Source organism: Tursiops truncatus, chromosome X (genome assembly GCF_011762595.2).
Source record: "Tursiops truncatus isolate mTurTru1 chromosome X, mTurTru1.mat.Y, whole genome shotgun sequence".
Lineage (NCBI taxonomy): Eukaryota > Metazoa > Chordata > Mammalia > Artiodactyla > Delphinidae > Tursiops > Tursiops truncatus.
In genome coordinates this window covers 39,032,964-39,058,592 of record NC_047055.1, presented here as the reverse complement: position 1 = coordinate 39,058,592, position 25,629 = coordinate 39,032,964, and the positions used below count along the sequence as shown (strand labels likewise).

Sequence of the window (25,629 nt, the reverse complement as noted above, 5' to 3'; positions counted from 1 at the left end):
CAGCGGTCGACTCCGCACGTCCACTGCAGGGGGCGTGGGTTCGATCACTGGTTGGAGAACTAAAAGCCCGCACGCCACACAGAAAGTTAAAAAAAAACCCTAAGCAGATAATGATGGCTTCAATTAATTCTCCTCCAAAGCCCGGCATCTCCTGGCACGGGGAGGGGGGTGGTGCTTTAAAGTATGAGTGCTTCCTGGGATTAGGGAGCTTTGACACCTGTGTCCACCGGAGCCAGCCAGTGTTGTTAATAGTTTACAGTTCACGTGGTAAAAGGGCTACTGTCGGCCAGAAGAGGCCTGCTTTGAGACCAATGGGTCCTGATGTGGGAGCAGGTCCTTGCCACTGGCAGAGGTCAGGGGCAGACATGGAAGGTAAGGTTGTCTCTGAAGGAAAAGCCTGGCCAGGTTGGAGTCTGACTTTAGTAAATATTTTAATTGCTCCACAGATTTACCAGAGATCATCTAATATCTCTGGGCTCCTTGTCCCTTAGGGTCCAATACAAGCAATGTCTCTAGTTCATTTCAGGGTTCACGCTTAAGAGGGGGCCTGGTTTTAAGTGGTTTATTTGGCCGAGGAAGGGGGCAATCGCTCTATGGAGAATAATTTTGATTTAGGCCAGGTGGGGTATTGTTAACAGGCAGCACTTGACTTTGAATTTGTCTTTCGTGAGTTTCTGTTAAATCCAGGGCAGCTATGTCCTCTTGAACTGTCTCAGGATGAGCCATCACTGTCAGGAAAGAGGACTTACACTTTTCAGGAGCACCCCCTGAGAAACAACTTGGTGGACTCAGGACAAAATTCAGCCTCCTCGAGACTTGGCAAATCACCAGGCTGCATGCCATCTGTCGCCTGATAAGCCCATCCCAACATCCCCAGCTGTTGGAGGCTAATGTTTTCCTTTAAGAGGTTGCCCAGGATCACTATGAGGCCTAACGTAGGGTGGGCAGCATTCTGAGAAATAAAAATCTACATCAACAACGTCTCTACCTACTTATCTGTCTATCTATCTATCTATCTATCTGTCTATCTATCTATCTATCTCCAAGGCCTCCTCCGGGACCATTCCTAGCTTCTGCACTAATTGCGTGAGATACTTCAGTAGGGATACCATTTTCCCATCCCATAGTATGGCAGTCAATTGATTAATTACATTCCCTGCTAGGTGGAGCTCACTGTCCCCCAGATTCTATACAGCCAGAGAGCCCTTTTTTCATTTGGCTCTTCGGCTATGTCCCTAAGGAGAGACTGGGACTCAGGGATGGGTGAGAGAAAGGATACGTTTCCTCCTCCAAATGAGAGCACACCTCACCTCCTTAGCCCTCCTACTTTGTCTTTTCTGTCTTTATTACTTTGTGAGTGGTTACCAGCAAAACAGAGGATAAATAACTGTCAGGATGGTATTGCACTGCCTTTTCTTCTAGAGGGCACCAGACCTCTTTTCCCAGGGTTCTCCAATTTGTCTCGACTTCCAAAGGAGTTAAGGCTCCAAGCAAAAACAACAGTGAACAGAGCCCGACACGTCTTGTGGTTTGGAGCATGTGTTCATTAAGACAGCCACCTCCAGGACTTCCCTGGCGGTCCAGTGGTTAAGACTCTGCGCTTCCACTGCAGTGGGCACGGCTTCGATCCCTGGTCAGGGAACTGATATCCCACGTGCCGTGCAGCCAAAAAGAACAAAAAACAAAAAAGACAGCCACCTCCTTCAAGTCCTGGGAGCAGCAGGAATATTCACTTCCGTGCATTCAGTCATTCTAAGTAATGCTTTTTTTAGCCCACATCCTTTGGGGGAGGGCCTAGAAAGATGCCATCTGCAACAGCAGGTCAGAGTGAGACAGCAGCAGAGACAGGCTAGCTGTTCACAAAGATGTCCTAAGAGACCAGCCTCGGCCTGACACCTCTGCCTTATTGACTCATTTACCTGCCATAGCCGCGCCCCGGCCATGAGGATGTCCTCTCACCTCAGAGCACCCCAGATCACCAGCCCAGCTACAGGGAGCCTGTTATGGGATCAGAGGTAGCCCACTCTTGGTCCAGAGGCCCGCACTCCTCCCCTTTTCCTATTTGGGCCCACAGGTCTTACAACGTCTAGTACCTGCCTAGTGAGGGACCCAGGTGGCTGGGCGGATCTTTCTTGGGGAGCCCAGTGCCTCTGATCCCCAAAACTCAGTTACAGTGGCATGGGTTGGCTCAAATACTGCTGCTGCTGCTTGACCAGGCTAATGACACACAGGGAGACACCATACATACAGATAAAGTGTAATACAGCACAGAGCAATGCCATGCCAAACTGACATGGGGGAGTTCCACATTTTGAGTCCCAACCACTTAAGACTGTCCAGGATTGTTTTGCCAATGGATACTCCTCCTGACTGGGTGGACCCTATATTGATTTCTTGATTATCACCCAACTCCTCCACTTTCCTCATCAACACGAGTAATGAGTGCGAGGGATTTAGGGGCTGATCAAAGACTAAAGTATCACCAGAAAGTGGCAGTAGCACAAGATGACCTTTATCTGGAGGATGCTTTCACAGCTTTGCATGCACGGGAAGTGTCTTAATAACAGGAGAACTTCCAGAGGCTACTGTGTGGGAGCACCACTCAGGAAAGAAGAGCAAGGGAAATGCCAGGGAAGAGCAGGTTCAGAGAGAGGACTAGTGTGTTCAGGTGACACCACTCAGTAGCATGATGGGGAGCCTCTGGGTCGGAGAGTACCAGAGGGCAGCAGTGCTGTGGGGTCTTTTATAACTACAGGCTTTATCTTATCTATAGCTAACAGGTGTTGGCTGCAGTTTTGCATGGCATACAAAGCACGCAAGCTCTGAATGGATTAAAATCTACTTACTTGGAATATATTCAAAGCAAATGAATGTGTAAAACTTGAGTTTGGTGTGGCTGGGCTTTTGAGCTAATGGGTTCCAGCCTGCTGTGAAGAAGGAAAGAGAGGACAACTTTGGCTCCTTTACACAACAATGTCCGTGTTGGAGAACGAATGGGTGAGCCTTTTCAAGTACAGTATGAGTGTGTTAATAGGAATTTATTTGTGTGATTAAGTAAATGTTTGTGCATCTTCATATGCATGAGAGAACAGGTGACCATGTGCATGGATATGAGCATGTTTGTGGGTGTGAGTGAAAATGTAAGCATGTTTATTTGCCTGATATTTTTTTTGGGGGGAGCCATGCTGCACAGCTTGCAGGATGTCAGTTCCCCGTCCAGGGACTGACCCCAGACCACGGCAGTGAAAGTGCTGAGTCCTAACCACTACACCGCCAGGGAAGTCCCGTCTGACATTTGAAAAATACATCTGACCCTTAAACAACAGGGGATTGAATAGCACAGATCCACGTATATGCAGATGTTTTCAATAGCAAATACTACCGTACTACACGATATGCGATTAGTTGAATCAGCAGATGCAGAACCCTGGATTCAGAGGAACCTCATATACACAGGGCGGACTATACGTTATACGTATTCAACTGCACGTGGAGGGTCAGCACCCCTAACCCGTGTCGTTCAAGGGTCAACTACACTAGTGTATTTGAATGAATGAATGTGTGAGTGTATGTGAGTGAATGTGTGAGGCTCTTGGTGAGGGTGAGCACATTCCTAGTTGGGAGCATGTAGCTCTGTATGTGAGGGAATGAGTGTAAGTATGTAAGTGTAAATGACTGTGACTCAGTGTGTCAGCACATTCTAGTGAAATGTGAGCAGTTATTGTAAGCAAAGGAGTGTGTGAGCATGTTTGTGCAAGTGAATGGGACCTTGCGCATGTATATAAGCACAGGTGTGAGAGCGAACGTGGGAGCCTTTTAAAATATGAGTTTGTGTGTTGAAGTAAATGGGACTTTTCATATGTATGAGTGAATTCGTGAGCACGTGCATGGATGTTAGCATACTCGTACGTGTGTGTGTCTGTGAGTGAGTGTGTTTGTGAGCATGTGAAAGTGGAGTAGATTTCTGTGAGTTAACGTGCAGGTGTGTGTGTGGGGGTATACCTGAGCATCCCTATGTGTGTGAGTAAAATGTGTGAACTTCATGGTAAGTGTGAGCATATGCACTTGTCAGAGTATGAGTATGATGCTGTTTGTAAATGTGCTGTGTGTGGGGAAATGTGAGTACGCAACTGTGAGCATATATGAGTGTGTGTGAGTGAATGTGGGAGCAAGTTTGAGGGAATGCATGTGTAAGCACGTTTTCATGAGTGAGTCAACGTGTAACTGTTCATTTGTGTAAGCTTGTTAATGTGTGAGTGCATTTTCGTGAATATATGAGAATATGCTTGTGAGTTTGAGTGTATCTGTGTGTGAAGGTGTGAGCTTTGTGATGACTGGAGAAAATCTGTGTTCAAGTGACTGCATCAAAGTGTTGCTGTTTGCGAGCACGTTCCTGTGCACGTATAAGTGAAACTGAGTGTACTGTTGTCAGCATATATGAATGTCTGTATGTGAATGAATCTGTAAACATGTTCACAGGTTAGTGGACATGCGAGGATTTTGTGTGAGTGAATGTGGGTATGATCATATATGAGTGTGTCTATGCACGTGAGGAAATTTGTGAGTATGCTCGTGAGTCAGTGAATATGCTCCGATGTTAGAGAATTTTTGGCTGTGTGCAAGTATGTGAGCATTTCTTATATCTCAGTGAATTTGTGAATGTGTTCATGTGAAGAATATGCTGTGGGTGTGAGTGAATAGTGATCACACTTGTATATGTGAGCATGTTCGTGTGTGTGCAAATGATTATATGTAAGGATGTCTATGTGGGTGAAGGAATTTGCAACCGTGTTTGTTTGTGCGACTGAGTGTGCATGTGAGGGTGTAAACATCTTAAGGATGAGTAGGCTGATGCACGTAAGTAAATGTATGAGTGACACCGTATACGTGAGGCATATTCGGGTGGGTGAGTGAGTGCATAACCATGTTAAATTGAGTATATTTGTATTGGAACGAATGTGTGCATATGTCAGTCTATCTAGGAATGGGAGTAAGTCTGTGAGCACGTTCATATGAGTGAACGTGTAACTTGTGGATGTATGTGATCATGTCTGTGTGTAAGAGTGAATGGAGCCTGTTCACACGTCAGTGTGGTAATGTGTGTTTCTGTGTGTTCACGTGTATGAGCGAATTTGTAAGCATGTGCATGATGGTAGCATGTTCATCTGTGAGTGAATGTGTAACCGTATTCATTTTTGTGAGCTTGTTAATGTGTGCATCTATTTCTGAGTCAATGCATGAGTGTATGTGCATGTGAGAATGTTGATCAGATGCATGTACATGACTGTGTTAATGAGGGTACCTGTGAGTTTATGAGCAGGTTCACTGTGTGCATATGTGAACATGTTCATGTTTGTGTGCAAATGACTGTGTAAGTATATACATGTGATCATGTTCCCGTGTTTGAATGAATGTGGAAGCATATCAGGTGTGTTCATGAATGTGAGTGAATGCATGCTTTGTATTTGTCTTTTTGTACGTTTGTGTCTGAGTAAATGTGCAAAAATGTTTATGTCAGTAAATGCAGGAGCATATAAATATATATATATATACACACACACACATATATACGGGTGAATATTATTAAAATGCAAGTTTAAGTGAATACAGGAACATGTGTGTGTTAATGAATATGTAAACATACTGGTGTGTAGGGGCATGTTAACGCGTGTGTTCGTTTCTGTGAGTCAATGCGATTATGTTTGTGATTAAAAGTGTGTTCATTTGTGTGGAAGTGATAATGTGAGCATGTCTATGTGCAACTGTGAGTGTGTGAGTGTATGTGAGTTTGCGTGTGAGAAATTGTGTGAGTGAATATGATCCTGTCTATATGTGAAGGTGTGATCGTGTCCATGTCTGTGCATGAGTGTTTTGGGGTGTGCGTGAATGCTGTTTTTTAAATAAACGTGAGAGCATGTGGGTTTATGAGCATGTAGGCTGTGTGAATATGTGAACGTGTTCATGTGTGTGAACTTGTTCATGCATGAGTGATGTGTGTGTGTGCATGTTATTTTTTAAATAAATGTGAAAGCATGTCCATGTGTGAATGTGTGTGAGTGGAGGTAGGGAGTAAGTGTGTGAGTGTACAGTCACGTCTGTATGTAAGTCCATGAGAATGTGTGTGTGTGAGTGTTTATGTGCAAATGTGAGTGAAAGTGGGAGTGTCCACTTGTTAGTGAGATAACGTGAGCACGTTTGTGTGTCTGGGAATGTTAATGTTTAAGTATATTCATGTGTGGGTGAATGAATATACTTGTGTGTTTGAGCATGAACATATGTAAATGAAAGTTTGAACACGTTTGTGGTTTGGGCATGTTAATGTGCAAGTGTGAAAGGTTTTGTGTGTGTTTAAATGAATTTGTGTATTCATTCATATCTAGGTGTGTGAGCATGTGCATGTAAGGGAGCATGTTCACATGAACTAATTAAGGTATGAAAAAGCTGGTGTGTGTGAAGGTATTGATGTATAATTATTTTTCCTGTGTGCAGCTGAATGTGTAAGCAAGTTTACGTATGTGAGCACGATGTATAATTTTAAGTGAAGTTGTAAGTGTATGTGGGGTGTGTCCGTACATGCGAATTGATCTGTGAGCAAGTTCATGTGAGTGAATATGTCAATATGTTTGTTTGATCATGTTAACGTCTGCTTGTGCTCATGAGTATCTGAGCAGCTTTGTGCGTGTGATCGAATATAAGGATGTGCATTTATGTGAACATTTTCCTTTGTGTCAATAAATGTGTAAGGTTTTTCTGTGTTTGAGTATGTTAAAGTGTGAATATGTTCATTCAGTGAATGTGTGAATATGGGTATCTGTGTGAATGAACATGTTAGTATATGAGTAATTGTATTGAAATGTGTGTTAATATGTGTACATTCATGAATGTGACTATGTGACTGTATTCATGTGTGGATTAACATATGAACATGTTCGTGTGTGAGTAAATGGAGGAGCAGTTTAGTGTGTGAAAACACGTTCACGTTCGTGACAATGTTAACACCTTAGGTTGCATGACTGTGTGAGTGTCCCGTGATTGGTCATGAGTGCATCTACGTGTGAGTCAATGTGTGCGCATGTTTGCGCATATACGCATGTTAATGTGACTGTGCTCATTCGTGTGAAGGAATGTGAGAATGTGCTCCTATGGGTGACTGAAAGCATGAGTGTGTTCGTGTGGGAATGACTGTGAGTCGATAGGTGTATGTTCAAGTGCAATTGTGAATGAATGTATGATTTTATGTGTGTGAGACAGCATCACTGTGATCATGTGTGTGAGTGGATGTGTGAGTATGAGTGTACGTGAGCATGTCTGTGTGCGAGTGACTATCAGTTTGTGAGTGGATGTTATTGTGTCTGTCAGGGTGTGAGCACGTTCTTGTGTGTGACTGAGTTAATATGCACGTACATGTGAGCATGTTCATTTGTGTGAACGTGTGAACCTGTTCACGTGTCAGTGATCTGTGAGTGTGTATGCGTTTGAGCACATTTGTTTCAGTACATATGCAGGTACGTCCATGTGCGAGCATGTTCACGTGTGAGTGAATGCGAGTGTAGGAGTCTACGTGTGACTGCACCCGCATGTTCCTGTGTGAAAAATGGGTGAGCATGTCCACGTGTGTGAACATGTTGATGTGAAAATGTTAAGAGCATGTGTAACTATATTTGTGCGTGAATGGGTCAGCATGTGAGTGTTTGTGTAAGTGAATGTGTGAGAATGCTTATACGCGTTACAGATTTAATGTGTAAGTGTGAGTGAATGTGTGAGCATGCGTTTGAGTGTGTTTCTTTTTTCTCAGAACCCCAGGTCCATATAGTGAACTGTAAGGCACCGTGCACAAAGAAGTTTTTATTTTCTATTGGCTCAAAGCTGTCTTTAACCAGCTCTACAGCTAGGCCATATTATTCTCTGTGTATTACATCACACTGCTGCTATAGAAACCTGTGTGACTCTTGTGATTCAACCTGCTGGCTTCCCTGAACGATAACTGCCCAGAAGCTGAGCTGCAAAGACAGAAATGTGTTACTCCAAGCCTAATGCTTCAGAAAGCAAAGTTCTACTGGGAATAATTGTCTGAATGACAACTGAGAAGTAAATGGGTTTCTGTGTTAGGGCAAATCCCAGACTCCAGCATTTAGGGTTACTCTGAACAAGCCCCAGCAATGTGCTATGTAGGGACAGGGTTTCCTATACACAGTCCTTTATTACAACCTTTTGCACCCCTCACATGCCTTTAGAGGATGGAAGCTGTGTAAGACAGTTAACAAAACCCAGCAGGGCCGGGGAGCCAGGGACCCCACCAATCCCAGGGTCGTACTTCTCATTCTAGACCATTCAGTGCCACTCAGGCAATTCCATCCCTTTCGGTGGAATCCTGAGGACCCTAAAGGGCCAGCACAGAGCCCTGTCCAAGGGCTCCCAGCTAAAAGAGCAAACGGGAGCTGAAATGCAGTCCACATTCCCCTCATCAAGCCATGTGTCCTGGCACAGAAATGCAGCCCAGAAGAAGGGAAACTTGTTCTACTTATCTGCCCAGAGGGGCCGCCTTATGTGCTAGCAGTGATCAGTGTGAGAACTTGGCTAAAGTATCCATACATCTCTAACAGGAAAATTCCAAGTGTTATGGACTGGGCTTCCCTGATGGTGCAGTGGTTACGAATCCGCCTGCCAATGCAGGGGACACGGGTTTGAGCCCTGGTCCGGGAAGGTCCCACATGCCGTGGAGCAACTAAGCCCGTGCGCCACAACTACTGAGCCTGTGATCTAGAGCCCGCGAGCCACAACGACTGAATCCGTGTGCCACAACTACCGGAGCCCATGCGCCTAGAGCCCGGGCTCCGCAACAAGAGAAGCCACTGCAGTGAGAAGCCCGCGCACCTCAACGGAGAGTAGCCCCCGTTCGCCGCAACCGCAGACAGCCCACGCGCAGGAAACGAAGACCAAACACAGCCAAAAACTAAAATAAATTAAAAAAACATGTGTTATGGACTGCATGTTTGTGTACCCTCCAAAATCCACGTTGAAAGCCTAACAGTGTGATGGTATCTGGGAGGTAATTAGGCTCAGGTGAGGTCATGGGGGGGGCTCCCCATGATGGGATTAGTGCCCTTACAAGAAGAGGAAGAGATGCCAGAACTCTCTCTCTTTCCACAGTGTGAGCACACAGCCAGAAGGCAGTCATCAGCAAGCCAGGAAGAGCACTCTCACCGGAAACCAAAATGCCCAGCACCTTGGTTTTGGACTTCCCAGCCTCCAGAAGGATAAGAAATAAATGTCTGTTGTTGCCACTCAGTCTATGGGATATTTGCTATAGTGGCCAGAACTAAGACAAGAAGCCTCCAGATAAGGTGCCTAAATCCCATCTTTGCAGTGATGACCTCAGCTCCATAACCTATCACTGTCCTCTCTGATGAGCTCAGGAAGGCAAGAAAAGTTGTGCGGGTAACCACTTCCCTTCCTCTTTGAACTTCACTGCTCCAACGTCTCTCTCCCTAGTGTCTATCACAGGTTCAGGGTTCAAAGGAAAGGCGAAGGGAGGAAGAATAAAAAATGTCTCATTTATTCCTTCACTCCACGATATGGGAGTGCCTGTGTCATAGGAGGTGCTGGGCTGGGCGACGCCCTCAGGCAGCTGCTTTTCACAACACTGTGGCTTCCAGATCTCTTGCCCAGAGGGAAGCCGCTTTGCTAGCTCTCCCTGGCTCCTCCTCCTCCTCTTCTCACTGCCCCTTCCTTCTCGAGGGAAAATAAAGCTCCTCTTTGAACCTGAACAGGACAAAGTTCCCAAGGCTTCTGCTTGCGAACTTGTGGGGGAAGAGGAAGAACGGGTTAAACCCTGAGGCTCTCCTCCACCTCACACACAAAGAGAGGTTCGACTCAATCTAGTGGGAGGCCTCACAGGGAGATCTAGGGGTCCCTAAACTCTGAAGCCCTTGGCCCATTCTCCCCGAAGCCCTGCTTGAGAAGAGGAACAGGTGTGATGGCAGGTGACTCTCCCAGGGTAGGTGCCACCGCCTGGATCCTGCTTGCCGCTGATAACCTCACAGACCTGGGGATGGGCTCAGCTCAACTTGCCCGTGGAGCAGGCAATGGTTCGAATGGGTTTTGAGTGCTCTTGAGACTACCACTTATCTCTAGGCAGTGTTCTCCTTCCTGTCCTCACTGTTCTTGACCCTCATCCCTCATCCTCTCTGTCCTGACGTCTCTACTCAACTCTGTCCAGTGTCAGCTCTCATTCTCCTGCTGCCTCTTTCTTCCTTCAATTAAAGCAATTCAAAATGTAAGCCGGTATGTTCACTCCTTGATTGCTAGAGTCTCACTCTCTTCCAGAATCAAGTTGCAAATCTCTATCCAGGTGCTCTTTTCTCCCAGCGAGACACCCCCAGCAACTTTAACCTTGCTCCCGTGGTATCTATGGGCCCCTGGCAGATGCTCACCTTCCTCTTCTCCTGCCCCCCTGGGCTGAGCTTCCTTCCTCTCCAGAGCATGCTGCAGTTGCAGGCCAGGCAGGGAAGTTACCTCCTAGGACACACACCTTGCCCCAAAGTGTTCGGCTTTGTTCTCCTCTTCCCCCAGCCCTGCCACGCACTCCATTCAGAGAGCAACTACCCCACCTACTGTCCTCCCTGCTTCCCAAGTACACACACTCACACGCGTGCGTGCACACACGTGCACACACACACACACACACACACACACACGACATCCCCAGACTTAGCACCTGCGGTGCCCCCTTCTGTATAAAGAAAGTCTAAAGTTGTTCTTGCACTCCCCTCTTCATCGAATATTTGGCCAAATCTATCCAGGGACCTCGTTTGTCTCATATGTCCCAGGTTTGCATTCCAAAAAAGTAATGTAACCCACCCCCTCCCACCTTAGGCAGCAGGTGTAAACAGATCAGAGTCTGAAAGATGGTGATGAGGTGCCTCAGAGATAATGCAGATTCTCCACACCTGACAATCCCCAGAGCTTGGCCCTCGGCCCTGTTCCCTCCTTCTGGCCCTGGATGCCTGCTGAGATGCTATCTTGCTTAAAACAATGGGAGAATGTGCTTGGTGTTTTTAAATTGTGGTTGTTAAGTCTCTGCTGAGATATAGGAGGACATGGAAAGGAGGAAAGGAGGCAGCTACTCCCTGACACCGACCAGTGTTTGGGCCCACTGCCCCAAACGATATCATACAAGGGGCAGGGGCTGTGCTCTAACACCTGAATTCCCCTACACCCAGCCCTCTAGAACTCTGGGAATCACTTGCCTCACAGATACCCAAAATATAGATCAAGATGTTAGGGACTGACAGAATGGCCATCATCAAAAGTCTGCAAACAATAAATGCTGGAGAGGGTGTGGAGAAAAGGGAAGCCTCCTGCACTGTTGGTGGGAATGTAAATTGATACAGCCACTATGGAGAACAGTATGGAGGTTCCTCAAGGAGCTAAAAATAGAACTACCAAACGACCCAGCAATCCCACTACTGGGCATATACCCTGAGAAACCCGTAATTCAAAAAGAGTCATGTACCACAATGTTCACTGCAGCTCTATTTACAACAGCCAGGACACGGAACAAACCTAAGCGTCCATCGACAGATGAATAGATAAAGAAGATGTGGCATATATATACAATGGAATATTACTCAGCCATAAAAAGAGACGAAATTGACTTATTTCTAGTCAGGTGGGTGGACCTAGAGTCTGTCACAGAGAGTGAAGTAAGTCAGAAAGAGAAAAACAAATACCGTAATGCTAACACATATATATGGAACCTCAAAAACAGAAAAAACCCAAAATGGTCATAAAGAACCTAGGGGCAGGACGGGAATAACGACGCACACCTAACAGAGAATGGACTTGAGGACACGGGGAGGGGGAAGGGTAAGCTGGGACAAAATGAGACAGTGGCATGGACTTATATACACTACCAAATGTAAAACCGAAAGCTACTGGGAAGGAGCCGCAGAGCACAGGGAGATCAGCTTGGTGCTTTGTGACCACCTGGAGGGGTGGGATAGGGAGGGTGGGAGGGAGGGAGACACAAGAGGGAAGAGATATGGGGATATATATATATGTATAGCTGATTCACTTTGTTATAAAGCAGAAAGTAACACACCAGTGTAAAGCAATTAAACTCCCATAAACATGTTATAAAAAAAGAAAAAAAAGATGTTATGGAATGGGGCTTCCCTGGTGGCGCAGTGGTTAAGAACCCGTCTGCCAATGCAGGGGACACGGGTTCGAGCCCTGGTCCGGGAAGATGCCACATGCCGCGGAGCAACTAAGCCTGTGTGCCACAACTACTGAGCCTGAGTTCTAGAGCCCGTGAACCATGACTACTGAGCCCGCGGGCCAGAACTACTGAAGCCCGCACACCCACAACAAGAGAAGCCACTGTGGTGAGAAGCCTGTGTACCTCAACGAAGAGGAGCCCCCATTCACCGCAACTAGAGAAAGCCCACGCGCAGCAACGAAGACCCAACACAGCCAAAAGTAAAAAAAAAAAAAAAAGATGTTATGCACTGAACTCTGTTCCCCTCAAATTGCTATGTTGAACCCCTAACCCCCAATGTGACTATAGTTGGAGATATGACCTTCAAGGTTAAACAAGGTCATGAGCTTGGAGCTCTAATCCAATAGGGGGGTATCCTTATAAGAAGACAAACAGAAGCCACAGAGCTCTCTCTCTCCCCACACTGAACAAAGAAAAGGCCATATGAAGACACAGTGAGAAGACAGCTGTCTGCCAAGGACAAAGGTCTCACCAGGCTATAAATTCTTTTAGCAAATTCTAGATTTCCAACTGGATTAAATTGTGGACCTTTGTATCAACTTAAATTGTTTCCTCCCTCTATGTACAAGTTTTCTGATTGCTTTCTCTCTGATTCTTTTTGCTTGTTTGTTTGTCACTGGATATACTTTGTGTGTGTGTGTGTGTGTGTGTGTGTGTGTGTGTGTGTGTGTCTGTGTGTGGGCAGTGTCCTCTCTAATCTGCTCATATTTATAGATTTCTTCCTTCAGAGAGCATCAGATCAGTTTCATTAGGGTTAGGGGCCTCCCCTATGGCAATGGTTGCTTAATAAGTTTTAAGGACTCTGGCTTAAGTTGCGTTTAATTTCATCACTGCGTCCCAAAAGTGCCATGGTTGCTTTTCCCTATCATTAGGATGATCAGGATTTCTACTGCAACAGAAGCATATGCAATAGAATGGCACAGCAGATTACTGGGCCCCCAAGCCAGAGGTGGGTGGACTGAAGCCATCTTCTGCTATGGTGCTGCCACTTGTGCTGCATGGAATTATTATTATTATTTTGTCTTTACTCTCTGTACAAATTCTGTCAGAATAGTTTAGATTTCTAGCAGTGCAAATTTACAGCTGTGGGTTTTATCTCCATCTAATCATGAGTGGTCCAGACCTTCTGGGTGGTTATGGGGACAGGTTCGGAGGCCCACTGACCCACCTCCTGGGCAGCCCAGGAGAGGAGGACATCGCAGGCCATGCAGGACACGTGGGGGTTGCATTCTGGAACAGCGTGAACCAGAAGGGTCTGTGGGAAGCGGGCTTTGCAGTACTAAGAGGGTGAGGTACACCCGGATGCCTAAGCAAGGATGTGACTGGCTTGTTTGAATCATTCTGCTGGCTGACAAGGAAACACTATTCAGGGATAATAAGCAGGAATGCATCCGGTGCATTTAATAACAAGGGTTGTTGCTAGAGGACCCTATCTGGCGGAGCAGAGTGGGCAGCAGAATCTGGGATTAGGCCGCTCGAGGCCCTCCCAGTTTCACCAGCCGTCTACTCAGCACGGCGGAATACTAACTTGGGCCCTCACCGCACCATCACCCCCTCCCCGCGCACTCACACACAGGGGTCAGTATACCTGGCTGAGGAGAATTCAGTCCCTGGAGATGGAGGGGTGGACCCTGGGGCGGTAGCTCCCCGAACCCCGCCATTTCAGAGCTATTAGGTACCACGGCAACACAGGGCCTGAAACAAGGGGGCTCCATCGCAGCTGGACGTGCCCAGCCCCACCACCAACTCCTCTAGGGACTGGCCAGCAGGCAGCGCGCGTGGGCAGCCGTTCAAAAGCCCAGGCCCACGTCTGCTCCAGCCGTCTCCTTCTAAGAGGTCGCCCACTCACCCACCGCCCTCCCAGCTCATGGCAGCCTGGCGACCACGCTTACCAATCAAAGAAGTCCAGAACGACGTCAGGAACATCAGGCGAGGAGAGGTTAGAAGCCAAAGTGGAATTTCCGGCTGGGATGGGGGTCGTCGCCCTCCAAGGGCAGGGTCCTGATGAGGACTAGGCAAACAGCGGCCCGCCGCATGTCCGGACGCCATAGCTCCGACGGTCCAAGAACCCTGGAGACTGCTGCGGACCGGGAGGAAGACAAACGAGGGGGGGCGCGGGATAACCAAGAGGAGCGGGGCGAGGAGCTCGTGCTTCTGCAAAGAGCCACCCGTAAGGTGAGAACATCGAGGCCAAGGGGAGCGCGGAGGGTGGGGGTCGACCAGCGGCCCTGAGCCTGGCAGCGGCAAGAAGAGCAGCAGCCCAGCAGCTTCACTCCACGTACCAACCCGACTACTCACCCGGCCACTGCGGACAGCGCGGGGTCTGAAGCACTTCCGGCTGCCGCTGGGCGGGCCCGAGGCCCGGCGCACAACTGACTCCGCCCACTCTGATGGCACGCGAGCTTAGCCAATCCGGCATGCGCCGGGAGCTTTTCAAATAGATGCGCGGTCCCGCCTCCTAGCACAGGCTGTGTGCCGCCCAGCCCTGTGCTTTTCTGGCGTCTGTAGTCGTTCCTCCCTCAGCAGCAGCTCCAGCTCCTTGGCAGCTGGAGAGCTGGGCCGGGGGTCGGCGGCGTGGGGCACCCCGCCCTGCGCCTCCCCTCTGCAAATACGCAAAATATGCTTTTCACTTGAAACAGCGTATGCCCACGAGTTTGCTTTTTGTGGTGAAAGAAGTAATTTGACGACCCAGGCTCTATGTGCAGTTTGAAAGTACTGGACACCTTTGAGGAATCAGGACATAGTTGACTGGTGGTCATTCCCAGACCCTCGGGCCTCCAGTGAACCAGAGTGCCGGTCCTCTGGAAGGCATAGAGGGGGTACAACCAGTGCGTTTTGTGACACGGCTCTGACGCATCATCAGGACAGAAATTGGGCTCCAGGAGCCCCCCTCCCATAGCTAAGGGATGCACAGTTGAAGTGAGGGTTCTTGGCTGACAGCATTGAAGGGGAAAAGAAGGCAACGGTCAGTGTATCGGATCTTCAAGGCAGTGAGTCCCTGGAGAGCAGGTCACTCTAACGCTCCAGCATTCTGGCCCAGCATGGGGGGGAAAAAGCCTTACACTTTTGCTAGAGGTTTTCTATTCTTTCCGCTACCCTGAACATTGCCACGTAGAATAGAAATATCTCAGAGAAAGAGGAAATGCTTCCACTCATTCACTACCCTTCGTCCTTCCCATCTCAGGTAACTTGCTGAAGCAAGGTCAGAAAGAGGCTTCTTCAGAGCACATAAGCCAGATGGGCAATGAGCAGATAAACCTCAGTCATATTCACCAGTGCTGGACCTCGTGAGGCATGCCATGTAAAAGTGTTGAAATCAAAATGGATTTCAGGTTCACTCTTGGTCAACTAGAATATTCAAACAAACATTCTCCCCCTTCGCCTTTCCTTCAGTATTTGGTGAAAAGAGTTGGGACTGCTTGTGCCCAGCATGTTGCAAAGCATTAGTTGCATGGAACTTCCTGGGGTGGCTGAGTGTTTTGTACAGCTAAAAATTTAACTCTTTACCCCACCTTGACCCCTTCTCCAGCACCCCCTTTCTTTTTCTTTTGTTTTTTTTTTACCATTTTAGAATCACACATTTTAAAAATGTCTCTTATTTTCCTTCCTTCTCTTCACCAGCAGAGCATCTTCACACCTTCGTTTCCCCTCTCCTTTCCCCCTCTTTTTCCTTCTATTACAGTAAGTGCTTTCTTCTCACTTACGTGGCAGATCCGCATGGAACTAACCCACTTACTTACGTGGGGGATCCCTCTATAACTAACCATCACAACAGCAGTGGGTCAGGTGAGCTCAGCCCTACTGCTCTTAGTCCTGCACCCCTTGTCTCTGGTCACTAAGGCATCCTCGTAGAGACAATACTTGCTTGTCAAAAATGAAAAGGCCATTTCAGATCCGTTTGTCCAAGCATCTGAATTGTATATGGGCGGGGAGGGGTGGGGACTGAAGTCTAGAGGAGGGTGGATGGGCCCAAGGTTACACAGTGGCAAAATGCAAAACTAGAACCCTATCTCCAGGTTGGCCCACTTCCAAAAAAGTGTGTTTTTCCAGTGAAAGTCAGCTTTGACTGTTATCTCATGCAGCCACTGGCATGTGGGAATTGTTTTGTTTGGAAGCAGGTTATTCCTATTCCTGGAATCAAATTCTGCAATCAGTGTCTCAACTGACAGGGAAAGCAAGCCTCAAGTTTTTTTTTTTTTTCCTAGGCATCCTTGTGACTATGGAGATGGCCAAAAACTTGATGGCAAAAATGAATTTATTTCCAAAGCTTACGTCCCACACTCACATGACAAAGAGCCCCAAAGGCAGCAAGGAATATGAAAAAGCCAGTACAATTTGTAGTTGTTGAGTTTTTGTCTAGTTCATTTATTAGAATGTACATAAATATCCACATTGAATGGAATTAAACATGAATATGGGATCAGGGGTGTAGAGGACAGGTCACTGACCTAGGAGTTAGCCCATCTGTGTTCTGACCCAGCTCTGACACATGACTGCAAATATTCCAGTTTTGTCTAGAGTATGAGGTGGATTGGGAGGTAAGGCAAGAGGCCAAATAGGTAAGAAGCAAAAGAATAGGTGGCACCTGGCCTAATGATGGCCACACATTCAGTGCACAGAAAATACCTCCTCGGTGAATAACTGAAGCTAAGAAGGAGAGTTTCACTGTATTTTTTTTTTTTACTTATAAACAGCAAACATTTATTTTTCACAGTCCTAGACGCTGGTTAGTCCAAGATCAAGGCACCAGCAGCTTTGGTGTCTGGTGAAGGCCACTTCCTGGATCATAGATGGCAACTTGTCACGATGTCCTCACATGGTGGAAGGGGCAAAGTATCTCTCTGGACCCTCTTAAATAAGGCACTAATCTCATTCATGAGGGTTCCACCCTTTTGACCTTGGCACCTCCCAGAGACCCCACCTTCTAATACCGTTATCTTGGGGATTAGCATTTCAACACATAGATTTGGGGGGAATGCAAATATTCTGTTTAGGACACCTACCAATTTCCATACTGCCCAAAATGTGCCATGTGTAAACCCAAATAAAATCACATCATTTTCTTACTTTAAAAAGTTCAAAGTTTTCTGATTGACTGGCAGAGAACTTTTCATCTTCAACCTTTCTCTCCATAACCTATTCCACATACTCCATTTTTCATTTCCATCTCTTCTTTTTTTTAAGTTAATTTTTATTGAAGTATAGCTGCTTTACAATGTTGTGTTAGTTTCTGCTTTACAGCAACATGAATCGGTTATATGTATACACATATCCCATCTTTTTTAGATTTCCTTTGCATTTAGGTCACCACGGAGTACTGAGTAGAGTTCCCTGTGCTATACAGTAGTTTCTCAGAAAGAGAGTTTTAGATCTGATTGTCCAAAGTAAGGAATTTGATTTCTATCTTACATTCAACAGTAAGCTTTTGGAGGCTTTGTGCAGGAAAATGACACCATCAGGAAGAAACTTTCAGTTACTTTCTGGAGGAAGAATTGGAAGAAAGAGAGACTGGGGACAAGGAGAGAAGTTAGGAGGGTGGTGCGCACTTCTGCTCCGAGTAATGGCAGGCTAAGTCATTTGCACTCACCATCGCAATGAGGACAACTAAAAAATACTGGGTGAAATGTGAAAAGAAATTATCTTCATTAAGTGCTAAGAAACTCTGAGGCTAAAATGTAGAAGAAAGCAAAAACCCAAATAGGAAAGCCCAGCACTCAAAGCCACTTTTGCCTGAGGGCATTAGGTGGATCCAGAAGAAAGAAGTGTGACACTGAGCTGTGGTTTTGGCGGCCTGATGGGAAAAGAGACCAAAAGTTGAAATCCTCACCCCCATTGAGTAGATCTGATAAGCCCTCCAGCCACTCTAAGCTGAAAAGAAGTGGCTACCCCTTTGCGATAATGGTGAACCAGAAGCAACAAGCCCTGGCATGGACTTGCAGTCTAGGTATCCATCACCAGAGTGATCCGAGGAACTTCAAGCCCTGAACTTGGATTAAAGTGGTCTTGGACAGGTAGTGACCCCAGGCATTTAGCAGAAGCAGGTGAAAATGCTCTCTGCAGGAAGGTTCTGTCTTCCCATGCCTGAAATCAGTCTGATAAATAATTTTTCAATAATATATTGGCACACAGTCAAAGATAAGTGGACACATAAGCAAAAAAAATACATTGTAAGTGACAGCCCAAAGAAAAAATAGACAATGAAAACAAATTCACAGATATTTCAGATATCAGAATTATGAGACCCAGACTATAATCACTATGGCCTACTATAGTTCAAAAAATTAAGAAATAAGCTTTAAAATATTTTCAGGGAACAGAAAATCCTAAAATGTGGCATAGTCAATTGAAAAAGAATCAAATAGGACATCTAGGACTAAAAAAGTATAACGATTGAGGGTTCAATGGATGCATTCAACACAACGCTAAACATAATCATTAGGTGATGATAAATGCGATGAAGAGAAATAAACCTAAGAGAGAATTATTGAATTAGAAGACAGATCAAAAGAAATCATCCAGAATTCTGCCTGGAGAAGTGAATTTTATGAAAAGAAATGTAGGATAAGAGACACAATGAATAGAGTGAAGAAGTCTAATATACATTTAATTTAAATCCTAGAAGGACACGAGTGAGAAATGGGAAAGAAGATGATGGCCAAACATTTTCCCGAGCAGATGAAATGCACCAATCCACAGATACTAGAAGCTCATTGAATTCTCATCAGCATAGAAAACAGAAATTCACTCCTGGACGCATCATCGTGAGAGTGCAGGACATCAGAAAGAATGAAGGCTATGTTAAGGATCCAAGTGAGAGATAATGAATCTTGACCTTGGGCAGGAGCAGAAGAAATAAAGACAAGGGGATGGGCCTCTGGACGCTGGTCTTTAGAATACCTTTCTCTCAGACTTAGCATGAAAGACTATTTTATAAACGTTATCCATTCCATCCTTCATTAATAAAAAACATTTGCTACCAAATCTATTTCTTAGAGCACCCTGACACCTAGGAGCTGTTCAAATTGTCTTAGTCATACATGGAAGGTCGTCACCCTATAAGTATGTCATCTCATGGCTATGACAGGGGTGAGTATTCTCCATAGGAATTATGAAGGTTAACTTTATGTGTCACCTTGACTGGGCTAAGGAAGAATTTCAAGTGCATGAACCTATTCCAGGAGCTATTAGGTCTGGAAAAGCTTCTCTGTGGACCTGCAGATCCTATTTAGGAGTCAGCTATGGAAATGAAGTCAGAGTGACCCTTCTTGTGTTCCATTTAATGCAAACATGAAGAGAGCTTCTTTCCACTGAAATGCACTGTTATGGCACCTTGCTTATACACAACTTCACTTGGAATTTACTAAAAATAAATGGAAACGCTTATTTCACCTTGAGGATTATGTGTGGATCTTAATTGACAAAATGTACTCTCTACCCCATCCCACTGATCAGAAAACGGCCAACCTCCTCCAGAGGACTAATAATAATAATTTAATCCTTACTTCAGCTCTGTAAGGTAGGTATTATTCTTCCCGTTTTCCAGCCAGGAGGGGAGATGATATAGTAGAAGTCAGAGCTTAGACTCTGAAGCCAGACTGCCTGGGTTTGAATTTCACCTGTGTCACTCACTCGCCGTGGAATCTTAAGCAACTTACATAGCTGCTCTGTGCCTCACTTTCTTCATCTCTAGAGTAAGATAATAATAGGACTTCTTTAGAGGCTACAATGAGTCAATTCATGGAAAGCACCTAAATTATTATGGCCAATCATACAATCAGTGCTCAAAACATGGAAACTCTTCTTCTTCTAGAGTTACGTGGCCATTTATTTTCTGGCCACTTAATACGACGAACGAGAAGGAAAAATATGGATCACTGAAGCCGACTAGAAGAAGAAACATGGGTCATGGGCGCAGCCTGGCCTTATTACCCATAGCTCCTGAGATGAGCTGTGTGACCCTGACTAGGGGCAGGGGGAGGTGTCTACAAGGGTTCTCCAACCCTTGCACTCCAGGGGGAGCCAGTGCCTAAGATATGTCCCAAATGAGTCTGCCCCAGCTAGAAGCTCCTGGAATCCCGGAGATGAGAAAAGGCCCTTTCCCACACAGGCTCCAGGAAGCGTTTTAGAACCCCAAAGAATATACAAATTACTAAGCTCAATGAGTCACAATAAATTCACTTTAAAAGTACTACTTTACCCTCTTAATTTACAAGTGGCAAGGGATGAAGCATCTGGACTGTTCATCATAGTTTTTCTTTGGGGAGACCTGAAGCAGTTTTCTGGCTCACCCAGTAGGGGTGTCAAATCCCTGAGTGACATGGAACCACCGTATCACCTTACCTTATCACTTCTAATGGCTGGACTTTGTGTTCCGTTGTCATCACAGAATGTAAGTGGTTTCAACTATAACTTTGTTCAAAGCTCTTAGTCCATTTCAAACCAACTAATGTTTCCCCTTTACTTTTCAGTTAAGACTCTCAAGTAGCTCCCTAGAGCAGCTTCAGCATTTATACCTTTCCGTCAGCAGCTTTGTCTCAGATATTCATGTGGATACAGCCTTGTTCACAGTGGAGCACAGGGCAAAATGCAGAATGTCTTTGTGTTTCTGATTTACTGTAATGAGGGATAAGTGTGCTTAGGGCAATCACTCCCATGGAGAGCAAAGTGGAAGTTTAGCGGAACATAATGTGTGTTGACTTGAGTAAGCCTCAGTCCCGTGCCCCTTCCCTTGGAGTTGGATTCCAGTTTTCTGACTACCCAAATGTGTTCACAATGCACACTGGAAGATGTAGCCCCATCTGGCAACACTGGAAATAAGCAAGGAGTCATAGGGCCCCCTTAATACAGAAATATTCCCCTGGTCACTGAGCTGGTAGAACTCAAGGTGATGCGGTATTCCTCCAGTCCTCATGATAACAGTATTTATTGAGAAAGCACCATATGCAGGTCCTGTGCCATGCAGGAGCCACACACACGGTCTGCCCCTAGGGAAAACGACTCCTTTAGTAGAAATATAGATGATGAGCCAAGGAATTCCAAAACACATGCTGCAGTGATATAACATAAGAGGGGCTCCTGAACCAGGCTGGAGGGTTTGCAAAGAAAAATGGATGTCTGCGGCAGGAGTGAAAGGAAGTATTAATCTTCACACTTTTATGTCTTTCCCTCAACCCGGCCATAATTTATAGACAAGTCCTATTTTCTGAGTAAAATATAATCCAACCACTTTCTAACACCTTTGCTTTTGTCACTCTGGTCCAAGTCCCCATCGTCTCTCAGGTGGACCACTCCAATAGCCTCCTAATTGGCTTCCCACTTCCAGTTTTATATCCTGTGGCAAATATCGTAGATTAGCTCACTTGACTCCATTACAATCCCAATCACAGCAGGTAAGGCTTGATCGACGTTGCAAGCCAAGTCTACATTTCCTGAACTCCCGCCCTTATGGCCTGGATTGCACACATAACTTAGCCTCTGCCAAGCAGATAATAAACCCCCATGAGAGTTGGTAGGAGCAGGAAGGTGGAGTCTATGCTGCTTCTGGGGTTTCTGGTTTCTCTCAGTGAGCATGGGCTCAGAAACTTTCGCATCTCCTGCCAGCAGTAACAATAGAGGTCCCAGGGTACAGTTCCTAGTTTTGTGGGTATCAAAAGGCAAGGCATGGGACATCAACTTTGTATAGACGGAGGAAGGAGGCAATGTGGCCTCAAAGCCAAAATTTGTGATGCTCTCAGCAGAAACAGAGTGGTCCAATGGCTTCCTCACGTTCCACCCTCCTGATTGTACCAGTTCTGTGGTATTATTCAGGAAAACAGTTTTGGAAATTATAACTACTACTTGAGTTAAACCAAACATGAGCCCCCCCCCCCCCGTGCAAAAGTCTCTCGTGCTTTTCCCTCATACACCAGGTATTTTGTAGGCTCTTGTAATTTATTTATGCATGCCTGTTTTTGTGCTTTGTAAAAGTGGCCTCCTATAGAATATATTCTTGTGTGTGTCTGTTCTTTTCTATTTTTTTTGGCTTGATACCATGATTCATAAGATTCATCCAACTTGTATGTAGCCAAGTTTGTTCATTTCCTTTGCTGTATGATATTCCACTGATGGACATATCACTGCATATACCTACCCAACTAGTTTCTGAACTTGGGTTGTGTCCACTTTGGACTATTACAAACAATGCAGCTCTGGGCATCCTTGGCCTTGTCATCTGGTTTGCATAGGCATGGGGTTCTCTAGGCGAAGCACCTAGTGGTAGTATTACTGGGTCTAGGGTAAATATATCTTAAACTTTGAGGGATACTGAATATTCCCGTTATTCAGTTCTAAATATTTCTTGATTTCCTTCAATCCAAGGATTAGTTAGTAGTATGCTATTTTGTTTCCAAACATTTGGGTGTTTTAAAGCTATCTCTGTGTTATTAACCTCTGCGTTAAGCATTATGAGCAGAGAGCCTAGATTTCACACTAGTGATGATCCTTTGCAGTTTATTGAGGCTTCCTTTTTCTTCTTAAGGTCTATTTCTGTAAACGGTCAATATGCTCAAAAGAATTTATGTTCTCTGTTTGTTGGGTATGAAGTTTTATATTATCTAATAGCTCAAATTTATTATTGTGTTTAGGCCTTTGATATCACTGCTTATTTCTGTTTGCTTGGACATGTTCTGAGAGTGGTGGGTTAAAATCTCCAGCTCTCATTGTTAACGTATCTATCAGTCCCTACGGTCATAACATTTATCCTTGAGGTTTAAGCTATCCTGCTACGCCACCTTCTGTAACTCCCTCACGCTATCATCCACTGGCCCTAGCCATCGACTGCTCTCTGCCCCAACCTACCACCGTCCAGAGGACTCCAACTTCCACGTCAATCACTCAACAATTGGACGTTCTCATTTCCAGTGAACATCTGTACAACATACTAGCCAAACTCTCTCACAGACACACTCTGGTTTATTCTTCACCCTAAACTACTCTACCTCTCACATCTAAAATGAAAATATCCCAGTGTTGGACCGCAAGCCCCTAGACATGCTGCTCTCTCATTCTTCTACACTCTCTACACGTGCTCTTTTATCTCACTGAGCCCTCCTATTCCTTGGCCTCTCTATTTTCTGCACATCTGCACTCTCCCTCTTCTGTCTCTCCGTCCTGTCACCAGTGATTTGGTTTGGGGTTTCTCCCTATGTTTTTTTTTTTATGGCCGTGCCACGCATCTTGCTGGGATCTTACTTCCCCGACCCGGGATGGAACCCGGGCTCCCGGCCACTGCCGAGTCCTAACCACTGGACCGCCAGGGAATTCCCTGGGGTTTCTCCTCTTCTCCTGCTCACACTCAGGCATACTAAGTTGTCAATACATCTACCACCGCTTATTCATCTACGCTTATAACACCTTCTGTATCTCCACATCCAGTTATCACCCATAGCCAATCAACTGTTGACTTTCGGGTCTATACACTTCTTCATGTGTTTCCAATACCCCTACCTTAGTCTAGGACTTCAGCATCTCTCACATAAATCACTGCTTAATGAGCACTCCATTCTTGCTCCTCTCTGATCCTTTCTTCACATTGCTTTCAGAGTGACATGTCTAAAACACAAATTACTTCCCAAATTAGAGCCCCTTGATGGCTTCTTGTAGCCTTAAGAATGAAGTCTCCACTGCAGTCTCTGGGGAATGCAAATGGCCAATAGACACATGCAAACATGTTCAACATCACTAATCATCAGGGAAATGCAAATCAAAATCACAATGAGACATCACCTCACAAAAGGACACACGTAACAAATTTTGGCGAGGATGTGTAGAAAAAGGGAACCATCCCACACAGATTCGCAGGAGTGTAAAGAGTTGCAGCCACTGTGGAAAACAGTATGGATATTTCTCAGGAAACTAAAAATAGTTTTAGTTTGTAGTTGTTAGAACTACCATACGACCCAACAATTCCACTCGTGGGCGTCTATCTGTAGAAAACAAAAACACGAATTCAAAAAGATGCATGCACCCCAATGTTCATAGCTGTGTCGTTTACAGTTGCCAGTGTATGGAAGCAATCTGTGTCCATCAACAGATGAATGGAGAAAGAAGATGTGATGTATATATAGAATACTAATCAGCCATAAAAAAGGAATTTTGCCATTGGCAGCAACATGCATGGACTTGGAGGGTATTATGTTAAGGGAACTAAGTGAGACAGAGAGAGACAAATACTCAGTAAATTAAAAAGAATTAATAACTGGCTGAATTAATGGACATAGAAATGAATGTAGAAGAGACTTAAGAAAGGGTAAGTCTTCAACAACAGACATGCTGCAGAGAGCAGAGAAAGGGCAGGGCTTATTTGAATACCACCTAATAAGTTGGTATTACTAGGTCTACAGAGCTAGTGGGCCCTTTTGTGTGCGTCTTAAATGCCAAGTTTATTGTGTATGCAGTAGAGTCATCAAAATTTTCTTACAGGAATCTGGCATGGCCAGAGTTGGGTTTTGGGTTTTAGGAAGGTTGATTTAGCAAAGTACATGAAGCATGTATCTGTGGGGAAAAATATGGAGGTAGGAGAAGGTTAGGAGACTAGGGCAAAGTTCAGGCAAGAAGTAATAAAGGTAATGATACTAAGAGTTGGCAAGAATGTGGAACAAATAGAAATCTCATCCTGTGCTGAGGGGAATATGAACTAGTACAACTGTTTTGAAAGATAATTGGTGTTACCTAGTAAGGTTGAATGTGGGCAGACCCTACGACCCAGGAATTTCATGTTTAGGCCTATACTGTAGATCAGGGTTTCTCAACGGTTGACATTTTGAAAAAGATAATTCTGGGTTGTAGAGAACTGTCCTGTGCATTGTAGGATGTTTAGCAGTATCCTTGTCCTCCACCCACTATATGCTAGTAGCACACCCTCAGTTATGACAAACAAAAGGTTTCCAGAGGTTATCAAATGTCTCCCTGGTTGGGGCGGAGGGGTAGTGTGTAAAATTGCCCTCAACTGAGAAAGTAGAGAAACTCTTGTATGTGGGCATACGGGGATATAATGAGAAAGTTCGTCGCAAAATAATTTGCAAAAGCATAAACCTGGAAACAAGCCACATGTCCATCAACAAGAAAGAGAGACACTGGAATTTTCATATGGTGGAAAAGTATACAGCAATGAAAAGTGATTACTACAGTTGCACACATCAACATGGATAAAGATCACAAACACAAATTGGGGGGATAGAGAAAGAGCAAGACAAGTAATACATCTAGTATAATTAGATCTACATAAAGTCCAAAATGGACAAGAAATAACATTATTTAACGGAATATTCCTCTGCAGTGAATGTATAAAAAAGTGAATTATTAACAAAGTT

General features: G+C 45.3%; 1 long non-coding RNA gene across 1 annotated transcript; it reads left to right on the top strand.

The window, feature by feature from the left end:
• The first annotated feature begins 1,373 nt into the window (after positions 1-1,373).
• On the top strand, positions 1,374-10,889 carry LOC141277612 (uncharacterized). Its single transcript, XR_012329252.1, has 2 exons — positions 1,374-2,997; positions 8,604-10,889. It is a non-coding gene; the product is annotated as an uncharacterized lncRNA (long non-coding RNA).
• The last annotated feature ends 14,740 nt before the right edge of the window (positions 10,890-25,629 follow it).